Below are 11,576 nucleotides of genomic sequence, written 5' to 3' on the forward strand. Positions count from 1 at the left end.
CGGAATGCTTGCCTCCTTTACTTGAATTCATTTTCACTGCATCTGACTTTCTCAAAGACTGATCCAGGAGAGTGGCTTCACACTGGTGTTAAAATGGCAGGGGAAAAAGGCCTTTTGTGACTAGGAGATTCTTGGGTACTTTGATCACCCTTTGATCCTCACCCTTCAACACACACACACACACACACATGGGGTTGAGGGAGCACTGTGGCTAAGATGATAAGAATGTGCTTTCTCCTAGAGTCTTCTGGCTTGGGCTAGGTGACCCAACATGAGCCATGGGAAATAAATGTTTGGGGTCAGAAAACTGAACCCGTTGGTTTAACCCCCCCCCCGCCCCATTTACATAGCTGGGTAGAATCTTTTCTGCCTCTCCAAGCTCCTTCTTCCTTTCGATAGAATGAAAACAATCTTGACACCTCACTTACAGAACACACAGAATGGGAAAAAAGCATGACACTGTTAGAGATTTGAAATAGCTATTAGTGTTATTGACTGAATTACTATTATTACTGGCACTTACTGAATGCTTTCTATATGCCGATCATTGAACTAAGCCTGTTCCATGCTTTATCAATTCATTCTCACAACAACTCACTGAGAACAGATGACATAAGCATCCATCTAATAGATGTGAAAGACAGAGCTTGAACAAATGATGGAACCAACCTAGAGGCCCATCAACAGATGATTAAAGAGAATATGGGATGTGTACACAATGTGATGTTATATAGCCACAAAGAAAATCAAAAGTATGTTATTTGAAGGGAGAGGGGAAGAACTGGAGATCTTCGTGTTAAATGAAATAATCCAGGTGCAGAAAGAAAAAAAAATCACATTTTCTTCTAATATGTAGAATCTAGACTTTTTTTTAAAGAATTGAAAGCAGAAGGGAGTTATTTAAGAACTTCTGGTCTTAAACAGGAGAATAGGATAGGGTAGAGTAAATAAGATCAAAGTAACAACAACAAAAAAGAAGCTATTTTTTAAAAAGAACTAAAAAATAAGGCTTGAAGGTTTTTTTAAATGCCCACTGTCACAAAGCCAAAAACAGCAAAGATTTAAATCCACATTATTTAACTCCAAACCCTGTACTCATAACCTGGGTAATCAGAAAGGTTCTATAACTATCCCAACCTGAAAGGGGTGGCCGTCCCCATCCATCCCCACCCACGCAATCACTACTGCCAGTTACCACCTGACTCATAAAAGTGGGTTTCAGCTGGTAAAGTGCATGTCACACTAGCATGAAGACCTGTGTTAGGTCCCACAGCCCACATAGAAGTTGGATGTAGTGGTATGTGATTTCAACTCTGGGGCAGTGAAGCTAGGGGGACCCCAAGCCAATCTAGTCAAATTGGTGAGCTCCTGGTTCAGTAAGAGACTATCTCAAAAAATAATATGGAGAGCGTCTGAGGAAGACATCTGATGTCAACCTCTGGCCTACACACACACACACACACACACACACACACACACACACACACACATACACAAAGTGGGGTCCCAGCAGGCTTCTGGACCGTCATCTCTCACCTCTGAGACCCACGCCTTGACTATCCGAAAGAGGCTTCAATGAGGCAAGAGCCTGTTGAAGACCCTCCAAAGACATGCCTCGTCAGTAAGAGGTCTTGAACGTTACCAACCTTAATCCCCTCATGGAGACTAAATTATCTTACACAGAAAACAGTAGCGACCCCAGAAGAATCAGCACTTATGATGGATATTGCCGGGAAAGAACTTAACTCAAACAGTTGAACAATTATTTATTGAGTTCCTACTGTGACGGACATTATTTTAAACTCTATTTCAAAAAAAATAAAAAACACATTTAACAGCATGATTAACAGTCTCCTAAGTGTCCCCAAGTATATCTACCTCTTCTGTGGCCCAGCACACATTTACTGAGTCTCAGCTAAGCTCAGGGGAATAGTCATCAGGCCCAGGTCATTCTGAAATACCACTGGCACAGCCTTTAATGATTATTACATTTTTAATGGTTGTATTGATTGATTTCCTTGTTACTCTAACCAAAAGCTGACCAAAAGCAACCTAAGGGAGGAAGAACTCATCTCGGTTCACAGTTGGAGGTGACAGTCCACCGTGCTGAGGAACGTGGCAGTCGGAGCAGCTGGAGTTGGTGGCGGTGGAGTGTGAGGCTGTTTGTTCACATCTCTGCAGACCAGGAAACAGAACTGGGACAGGAAGTGGGGGCAGGCTATAAACTTCAAATTTAGCCCTTCGGATACACACCTCTAGCTAGTCCCCACCTCCCAAAGGTTCAACACAACAGCACTAGGAGTTGGAGACAAAATATTCAAACAAATACATCTGTGAGGGACATTTCACATTCAAACTGTAACAAGGACCTTAGGAAACTTGGCTCTAAAGCAGCGGTTCTCAACCTGTGGATCACAACCACCTTGGGGGTCAAATGACCCTTTCACCAGGGTTGCATATCAGATATTTACATTATGATTCCCAACAGTCACAAAATTATAGTTATGAAGTGGTAATGAAATCATTTATGGTTAGGGGTCACCGCAACATGAGGAACTATGTTAAAGGGTCGCAGCATTAGGAAAGTTGAGAACCACCTAAAGAATGTTTCTGAGCAGCAAGCAACATACAAGAGAGCTATGAAACAATAGGCATAACAATCCAAATGTCCCCGAGTACAAACGATAGCCCCATTATCCTGGACCTCCAGCTAGCTGGTGGAAAGAATTCCCATCTTAAAGAGTTCTCTTCCATTCCACTCCCAAGTACCTCTGCTATTGAGTAATTGTGGACATTTTAAGGATTGCCCCATGATTCCCACAAGTCAATGTGACCCCTGCTCCACATAATGGCAATCAACCAAACACCACAGTGTCAGAGTTTTGCAGAAATGCAACTCAGAGTGTCCCAAACTGAATTAGAATTCCTCTCTCTCTCTCTCTCTGTTGGTCAGGCTTATCTAGAGAGGTCCCACACCAGGGCTTCAGAGCACTACACAGTTTCAATGCTCAGCGAGTGCCTCTTTGAGTCACATATATATACTTCTCTAAGAAAAAAAAGCTATCAGCAAGAAGTCTAAGCGGGGCTTGCGCTGGAGCCGATGACTGGCCTTGCATGAAACAATGACTGCATACACTAAAGCAATCCTAAGCAAATCGTGGAAAAAGGGAACTCCTGTCTTACTGATTCTGTTCCTCCCACAAATCTCCATTTCTATTGCTAGTACCACATAGGTCCTACTCATAACCATCTCTTATCTTGGTTATTATAATTACCTTCTCCCTCAACTCCCTCAGTCCACTTGAGCCCCACCTTCTACTCTTCACCCAGTCACAGGGCCATCTGTTAAAATCCACTCATGCAGCACACTAGCTTAAAGTGAATTCCATTGCCAGAAGACACAATTCACAAGCCTCCTGCCTTACTGTGTTCCGACCCTGAGACATGAACTCAGATGCAAGAGATAGTCCCAGAGAAGCACATATAATATAGGGTGTGCAAAAACCTTCACAGGGAAGGTAGAAGAGTCCGAGACATCTTTTTCTTTATCGCATCATGTAGCACACACACCTAGCTCCTCTCTTCATACACTGGTCTACTAGCACAAAGAACCCAAGACAACTACGTAAAAATCTTTGAGGTTCAATAGAATCTTTATTGTCTCTCCTGGTGGAAGGACCCCACCTCCTGGGACAAGGACCACTAAGGCCACAAAAACTGAAGATTCGAGACAGGAAGCAATAGTTCCCCAATTTGGTCCCTTGAAAGTGATGCTGAGAGAACCCAAACCCCCTTTCAGCCCTTGGCTTCCAGATCCATGTATTCTGTCCCTTGTGACATGACACCATTTAAGGGCCTTCAGTGATCTAGATTACATTAATTAAGGTGGGAGGACCTACCTTCAACGTAGGTGGTTCCATACCATGCACTGGAAACCTGCACTGAATTAAAGAAGAAAGTCAGCTAAGCACAGTGTTCATTTCTCTCTGCTTCCTGATGGTGTGTGCATCATGACCTCACACATCCTGTGGATGCACCATGACCCACAGCCTCACATTCCTGCCACACCTTCCCTGCCACGATGAACTTCGACAAACGTCACCTCCCTCCTTTAGGTTGCTTTGGTCGGGGATTTTGTCACAGTGATGAGAAAAGCAGGTAAGTCACCCAGAGAGCCATCTACACCCCTTATCCCCTGACTCCCTTTCTCTGGTCTTACCTTTCCCAGTTTTCTGACCAATGAATGAGCAAAGCAATTCGCCACTGACCTACAGTCTTCCTAGAAACTCATCTCTGACTGTTTCTTCCCTCCACAAAAAAAAAAAAAAAAAAAAATGACAACCCAACTATACAGCTTAAAGCACTTCCTTGTGAAAGACTTCAACACTTAGTCATCAGGGTCCACTAATATACTGAGTGGACCCATCCATGAACTAACTCAGGGGTTTCCTCCCACCCCTGGGCCATGGGACTCTCCTGACAGGGGGACAGATTTGAGCTGAGAGGAAGATGTCGGCTCAACCAAGTTGGATGACGCAGTCCGCTAAGCCTCTTAGACCTGTTTGTTCTTAAGCCTCAGGATCTGTTCAGCTCTCAGTCCAGGATTCCATTCCCACCACAACAGACTGATGGCTTTCTTCAGTCTAGGACTCAGTTATGCTAATACCTAGCTCCAAGTCTGGCCATAAAGTGACTTGGTCATTCATGGTCAGGTGCTCAGTCTTTGCCAGAGTTCAGTAATACTCCAGGAACTGGTTTGAAAGCATCAGGTAGTTCTTGGCTATAGTGAGTGCAGCCTTCTTCCAAAACTCTAGGTGTTTTCTCTTTGAGTCTCCTAATGGAGGCTGCTAGACTCTACTAGAGACACCTCCAATGCTACTGTATTTACTCTGTCACGTGACCCGAGAAGCCAGGGGTGTTATTCTGCACCACAGCTCAGACTTGCATCTCTGCCCTCTTTTCACCTAGACCCACTTAACACTAGCCACATCAAGCCCGTCGGCGATGGTGCACACCTTTAATCCCAGCACACACTCGGGAGGTAGAGGCAGGCGGATCTCTGTGAGTTCGAGGCCAGCCTGGTCTACAGAGCAAGATCCAGGACAGGCACCAAAACTGCATGGAGAAAACCTGTCACAAAAAAATCAAAAAAACAAAAAACAAAAAACTAGCCACATCCTGGGCTATTATTCAACAAATCAGTTAGAACACTATTATTCCCAAATGAGAATCTATTGCCTCAAAAATCCCCAAAGGACTTACAAAGCATTATATCTCTTCCTCCATAGTTGGAAACTCAATTGGCAAGACACTAAGAGTGTCACCAGTGTGCAGGTTCATAAATCTTACTGGGTTTGTTTCCTACCTCTTGAGGGCATCCACGTGTTTGCCACTTCCTGTTCACTGGGCTTGAGGAGAATGATGTCATCAGTATAGTGGACCAGCATGGTGGATCTGGAATGTCAAGACAATCAAAGACCCTTTAGACTGTAATGTAACGGGAGAAAATCAACAGAGCCCTGAGGCAAGACAGTGAATCTATATTGCTGTCTCTCCCATGTGAATACAAACCGCTTCTAATCCTTTTTCCTGATGTGAACTGAAAAGATCAAACACTGCACAGCAAATGCTGGAGGCAACAGTGATCTACTCTAGTGACGACACCAAATCCCGCACAGAGCGGTTTACAGCTGGAGAGGCCGTTTGTTTTCCACAGTCCATGTGCTGCCTAGTCTTAGGACAACTTGACACAAGCCACAGTTAGCTGGGAAGAGGGAAGTTCAACCAAGAACATGCCTCCATAAAATCAGGCTGCAGGCAAGCCCGTGGGGCGTTTTCTTAATTAGTGATTGATGGGGGGATGCAGCCTATTGTGGGTGGTGCCGTCCCTGAACTGGTGGTCCTGGGTTCTATAAGAAAGCAGGTTGAGCAAGTCACAAGGATCAAGCCAGTAAGCAGCTCCCCTCCATGGCCTCTGCTTCAGCTCCTGCCTCCAGGTTCCTGTCCTGCTTGAGTTCCTGCCCTGACTTCCCTCTTGATGGACTGTCACCTGGAAGTGTGACAGAAATAAACCCTTTCCTCCTCAGGTTGCCTTGGTCATGGTGTTTCCTCACAGCCACAGAAACCCTAATTGAGACAGTCTACCATCATAATCTTAGAACAACCTGGATCTTTCAGGACTCCAACGAATGACTTGTGTGGAGTGTGAAAAACGACTGGGGAAATGCCTATTGTAAATACTTAGAGTGCCATTTCTAAGTGCTTGCTCAAGGGGACTTGGCCTCTCCTTCCATCAAAGGACTCCATCTAAAAAGTAGCTCAGATCTGGAAAGTGAGCGAAGAGCCGTCATTTTCTATTAGAAAGGCTGCTATGAGCCTTTTGCCCACCCACTCCAGCTCCTCCTTGATGACAGAAGGCAAGCCATGCCCTGGTAGCCTGCCCACGTCCAGCCCCTTAGCTATCAGCACGGGACCCTTGGGTGCAGGTTTTCCCAGCTGCCACTTGGCTCTACTGCCTGACCTGGCGACCAAGCACACCTTTCCTGTCTGTTACTTGCCGGCCTCTGCTGTTCTAAAGCCCTCTCACCAGGGACCTCAGCTCCCCGGCAGTATCTCTACTATCCATCCTTGCCCTTCAGAAATCCTGATGAGGGTACCCCTTGCTACTTTAGTGACCAGAGTGTCCTCTGGACCCTTCGAGAAAACAAAGTCCCAGGCTCATGCCTCTGACTAAGTCATCAATATTCTACCAAGGCGACTTCAGCACCACCCTTAATTGACTGCGGGCACGAACCCCACAGGGACATACCAACAGTGCTCTAGCCCTGGCAGTAAGTTTAGTCCGTGTAGACATAGGCTCCCGGCTCTTAGGAAAGTATTCTTATGTCAACAGCCGACACCCTGACCCACACTTAGATTCCCACCCTTAGCCCCCCACAATCCCCCACCTTCAGGCACACCTGCCTGACGCCCACCGCTGCACAGGAGCAGCAGCACAGGCAGCTCTTGCGTGAGTCAAATCTGGACTTCCTTGATCCAGCTATGCTGACACTTGGCCCGACTCAAGCTTGTTTCTGTACCTCTGTGTCGACCTTCAGAGTCATGTGTGGGGCTGGGGAGATGGCTCAGTGGTCAAGGTACTTCCTGGGCAAGCAAAGGGACTAGAACTTAGATTCCCCAGAACTCATGTACAATGCTGGGTAGGCATGACATCCAACTTGTAATTCCAGCCTTGAAGGCAGAGACAGGAGGATTCCCCAGAACAAGGTGGCTAGCAAGACTAGCCAGATCAGTGAGCCTGGGGTTTGACTGAGAGACTCTGCCTCATTGAACAGGGTGGAAGAGCAGAGGAGGAGGATTTCCAATATCAACTTCAGGCCTCCATATGCATGCATACACACACCTGCGCACACATACCCACACACACGGGAGCCCACAGACATGTGAACACACATGCACGCGTGAAAATGAAATGAAAAACAACGACAGCAGACTCATATTGCTAGAGTACAGTGTGGGTCTAGTGACACACACCTGTGACCCCGGTACTAGGGAGGCGCAGGCAGAAGGGTCAGAAACTCAAGGTTACCCTCGGTTACAAAGTGAGTTCAAGGCCCACCTGGGCTACATGAAAGAAACTTGATAAGAGAGGGAAGCTGAGAGGGAGGGAGGGAAGGAGAGAGGTGGGAGGGTGACATGTTACCCAAAGTTGTAATCAGGCATCTGTAATCACAACGGCAGAGGATGGGGGATTGTGAGTTCAAACTAGCTGGATTACAGACTGAGACCCTGTCAAAATAAATAAATAAAGGAAGGAAGGAAGAGAAGGAGGGAAGAAAAGAGTGGAAAGGGAGGGGAGAGGAGAGGAGGGGAGGGAAGGGGAGAGGAGGGGAGGGGAGGGGACCACACATTTAAAATGAGTGCATCCTGAGATGGCAGGAGCTGGGTCCTTCACTGCCTTGAGAGGAAGCCACTACTTATCAACACTCGTGATGGAAGCAAGAACTAAACTCTTCTTCAGCTAAATAGAACGTTCAAGTTTTTCCTGTTGCGGCAACTTAGCTATGAACTACTCCAGTCACTCCTGTGTCTAAGGATCCAGGACAGACTGCTCCAAGCCTCCAGAAAGAGGAAAACAAGGTAGGCAAAACCCTACCCCACAGCTCTTCCTTCTCTGCTGTAGAACGAACCTGGCCACAGAACAAATGGAAGCAGCAATGCCCGTCCTTTCTAAGAGTGTCACCCTCTCACAGATGGCGGTCAGACGCTAAAGCCCCAAAAGGCCAATGGCATGATGTTAATACAGCCCCTCAAGTCTGAATCCTTCACCTATAGGTCCTCACTGGTCCCACAGGTGGGCTAGGCTGCACCAGCCCAGATACTTTCCCATCACCCAAGCTTATTTTTATCTCAAGACATGATTTTTCTATTGTAAGAGGAGGAGGAGGGCGGGAGGAAGGGGAAGGGGGGGAAAGAGGGGGAAGAAGGAGGGGAGTGCTGTTTGTAACGAAGCTCTTGTGCTGTGTCTACCCAATGAAGTCTCCACCCTGGAGACTCCGGGCGATATCTAGCTTGTCAGTGCACAAGCCAGAGAGTTCTGTGGAGTCTAAGAAAGAATCCTCCCCTAGAACCTGGAAAGCAGCCTGTGAGTATTATCTATTCTCTAGAGCAGGGGTTCTCAACCTTCCTAGGGCTGCAACCCTCTAATACAGCTCCTTGTGATGTGGTGACCCCCCCACACACACACACACACCATAAAATTATTCCATTGCTACTTCATAGCTGTCATTTTGCTACTGTTATGAATCGGAATGTAATTGTCTGATGTGCAGGTCGTTTGATCCCCAAGGTGCCAAGCCTCACAGGTTGAGAACCACTGCTCTAGGTCATGGTGTTTCCATCTGGGGATAATTCCTTGTTTCTCGGGCCTCAGAAGCTCAGAAATAAAACCTGGAGGAAACCACGGCCTGAACCATGCAGAGGGAGAGGGCTGTCGCTGACATGGGTGCTGCTGCCGCTGCGGCAGCCACGGAGGCGCTGTTTTCAGCACCGTCCCCTCACACGGCACGGGCTGCGAATGCAAGAACAGCTAGGCAGTCCCAGCCCTGCTCTCCTAGAGCTTACACTCTAGTGGAAGAAACAAGTGCTCATCAGATAATCAAACAAATGAGTGCATGATTACAAACTGGCATAAATATTCCGAGGGAGCGCGACACATTCTAGGAGAGCAAATAAAGAATGAGCTGGCTTGAAGGCGCCTCTGAAGGCATAACATTTGAACTGACATCTGAAGCATGAGTAGGAGTTAGCCAAGCACAAAAGGGGAGGGCGGAGAAGGCACAGTCCCAGCAGATGGTAGAGCAGGTGCCGGGGGTTCGGCGGCGTTGGGGGAGAATGACTGGAAAATGTAGATGAAGGTAAAAGGTCGGCACAGACCACAGAGACCGAAGGGGAGCCTGCAGGGGCATGAGGCTGGAGAGGCAGACAAGGTCAGGCCCTGTGGTCTTAGCAACACTGTAAAAATGCTGGTTCTTCCTGTTAGAGCCAAGAGAGGCAGGTAACGGGATTTGCACAAGGGATGCTGTGTGACCAGACAGGTGTTTGGAGGGGCTCACTTTGTGCAGACAATGGATTGGAAGGAGCAAGAACAGAAGCAGGGATGAGTTAGAAGCCCTCCCTGGGAATCCAGGAAAAGGATGATGGCGGCTTAGACTGTGGGTGTAAAATCAACAGGACTTGGGTGATGGGTGGATAACGGGCTAAGAGCAGCTGCTACTGGCATCTTGTGCTCTCAGCATCTCATAAAAATTGCAAGGTTCTTTTGGTTTTGAACAATGGAATCTCATCTTACTCGGGGGGCCAGATTTGGAAGTGCATGAGACAAGAATTGCACCAAGTCAAAAGTGCCCTTGGAAAACCTGAAGCCACTCGCAAAGTACAGTATCCATGAGTTTGTTTACACAGCCATGAACAGAAATTTTTAGGCACACTAAAGTTAGAGAGCCGCTGAACTAGAATCAAGAAAGCAACAGAAGGAAAGCCCATATGCAAATGTCTGGGCATTCAAATCACTGCCTTTAAGACAAGGACTCAGATCCCTAGGAGTGAATGAGGAGATGTGGGGTGGTGCGGGGGGGGGGGGGGGCGGGGAGGGGGGTTTCCAAACAGGAGCTATGTTTCTTAAATTTTCTTAAAGCCCCATTTTGCTGAAACATGCCCTCTTGGTTTGAACACTGAGCCCTTGTACAGTGCAGTTACCTATTACTGTACTAATTGCTTACAGTGTGTGGTCTGGGTGTAGGACCCCAACCCCCAGCATCTCCTCCTTCCTCATCTCCATCTCACTCCAGGTCTCTGCTCAGATAGCTCAGCCTGGATCTGCTAGGATCCCTCTCTCGGCAGAAAGTCAAGGTCAGAGGGCTCTAACCAAACCCTTCTTGAATGGAGTAGCTGAAACGGTGTACCCGTGCCACCTGCTCACCCTGAGTTGGTGAGGCTCCGCCCCTGGCTTCCTCACCTGACTGACGAAGCAGACACCATCTCGAACTTTGCCAGCACTAGGGCAGAAGGGGAGAACTCTGCAGGCTTCACCAGGCGACTGAACGCCCGCCCGCGCACGGCACGAATCACTTCCACGCGCAGCTCATTGGCCAGAATTCATCACAAGGCTTCACCCAACCACAAGAGGGCCAAGACGTGCAATCCTTCCATGTGTTCAGCAGGTGCACAGCCAGAAATATTTGACAAACAACACTAATGACTTCCACATGCTCTAAATGTACAATGACAGGAGAGAGGAGACAAGTCTTAACTATTAAGTCTGTGTTTGGATCCAGGACCCCGTGTCACCATGTGGCTGATTCAAATCTGCCCATTCACGCCCCAGGGGGCAGAGCCCATGCCCAGAAAGACTCCCAGGCAGCGTTTGGATGCTATCTTGGAATTAAAGGGAGGATGCATCAGAGGCTGCTGACAGCCTCGGCTTGTCGACACTGTCTCTGCTCTCTCTCAGCCCACGACTCTAACATGAGAAATAGTGGGACTGGAACTCTGTCACCAAGGATCTCTGACAGTCCCTGGAAGTGCCTGGGCTGGAGACAATGGACGTACAGATGAATCCTTGTTCTCAAGAAGCTCTTCACAGGATGCTGTGGGAGTCAGTGTCCAGTGGTCAGCTCCTCCCTCTTCCCCGACATCATGATGCTCTCCTCTCACAGAGGAACCTGGTCCCCTCCTTTTTCAATCACGCCTGTCACCATGCTCTCATCAGCAGTACGTGGCAGGAGTGAGGATCAGGCCTTAAGATGACAGTCACTTCTTCCTCCTTCTGGGAATCCGTGACCATGGTGTAAGAAAGTCAGAGCAAATGATTAGACACCATGTGGATGGAAGCCCTGGAGAGGGGGCAAACATCTGGGACACTGCAGCTTCAAAGGGTCTCCCAGCCGAGTGCAGTCACAACAGATAATGCAGAACTGCCCAGAAGAGCCCAACGGACTCATAAAATATAGAGGAAAACTTCAATCATTTAAGTCACTATTGTTACGGCCTAGTTTGTTACGCAGCCACAGGAAACT

The 11,576-nt window shown here is 47.7% G+C and overlaps 1 long non-coding RNA gene across 1 annotated transcript; it reads right to left on the bottom strand.

The window, feature by feature from the left end:
- Window positions 1-1,947: 1,947 nt before the first annotated feature.
- Window positions 1,948-3,943, bottom strand: LOC131902150 (uncharacterized). Its single transcript, XR_009377023.1, has 2 exons — window positions 3,900-3,943; window positions 1,948-2,175 (listed from the first exon to the last, which is right to left on the bottom strand). It is a non-coding gene; the product is annotated as an uncharacterized LOC131902150 (long non-coding RNA).
- Window positions 3,944-11,576: the final 7,633 nt, after the last annotated feature.

This window comes from Peromyscus eremicus, unplaced genomic scaffold (assembly GCF_949786415.1).
Source record: "Peromyscus eremicus unplaced genomic scaffold, PerEre_H2_v1 PerEre#2#unplaced_3315, whole genome shotgun sequence".
NCBI lineage: Eukaryota > Metazoa > Chordata > Mammalia > Rodentia > Cricetidae > Peromyscus > Peromyscus eremicus.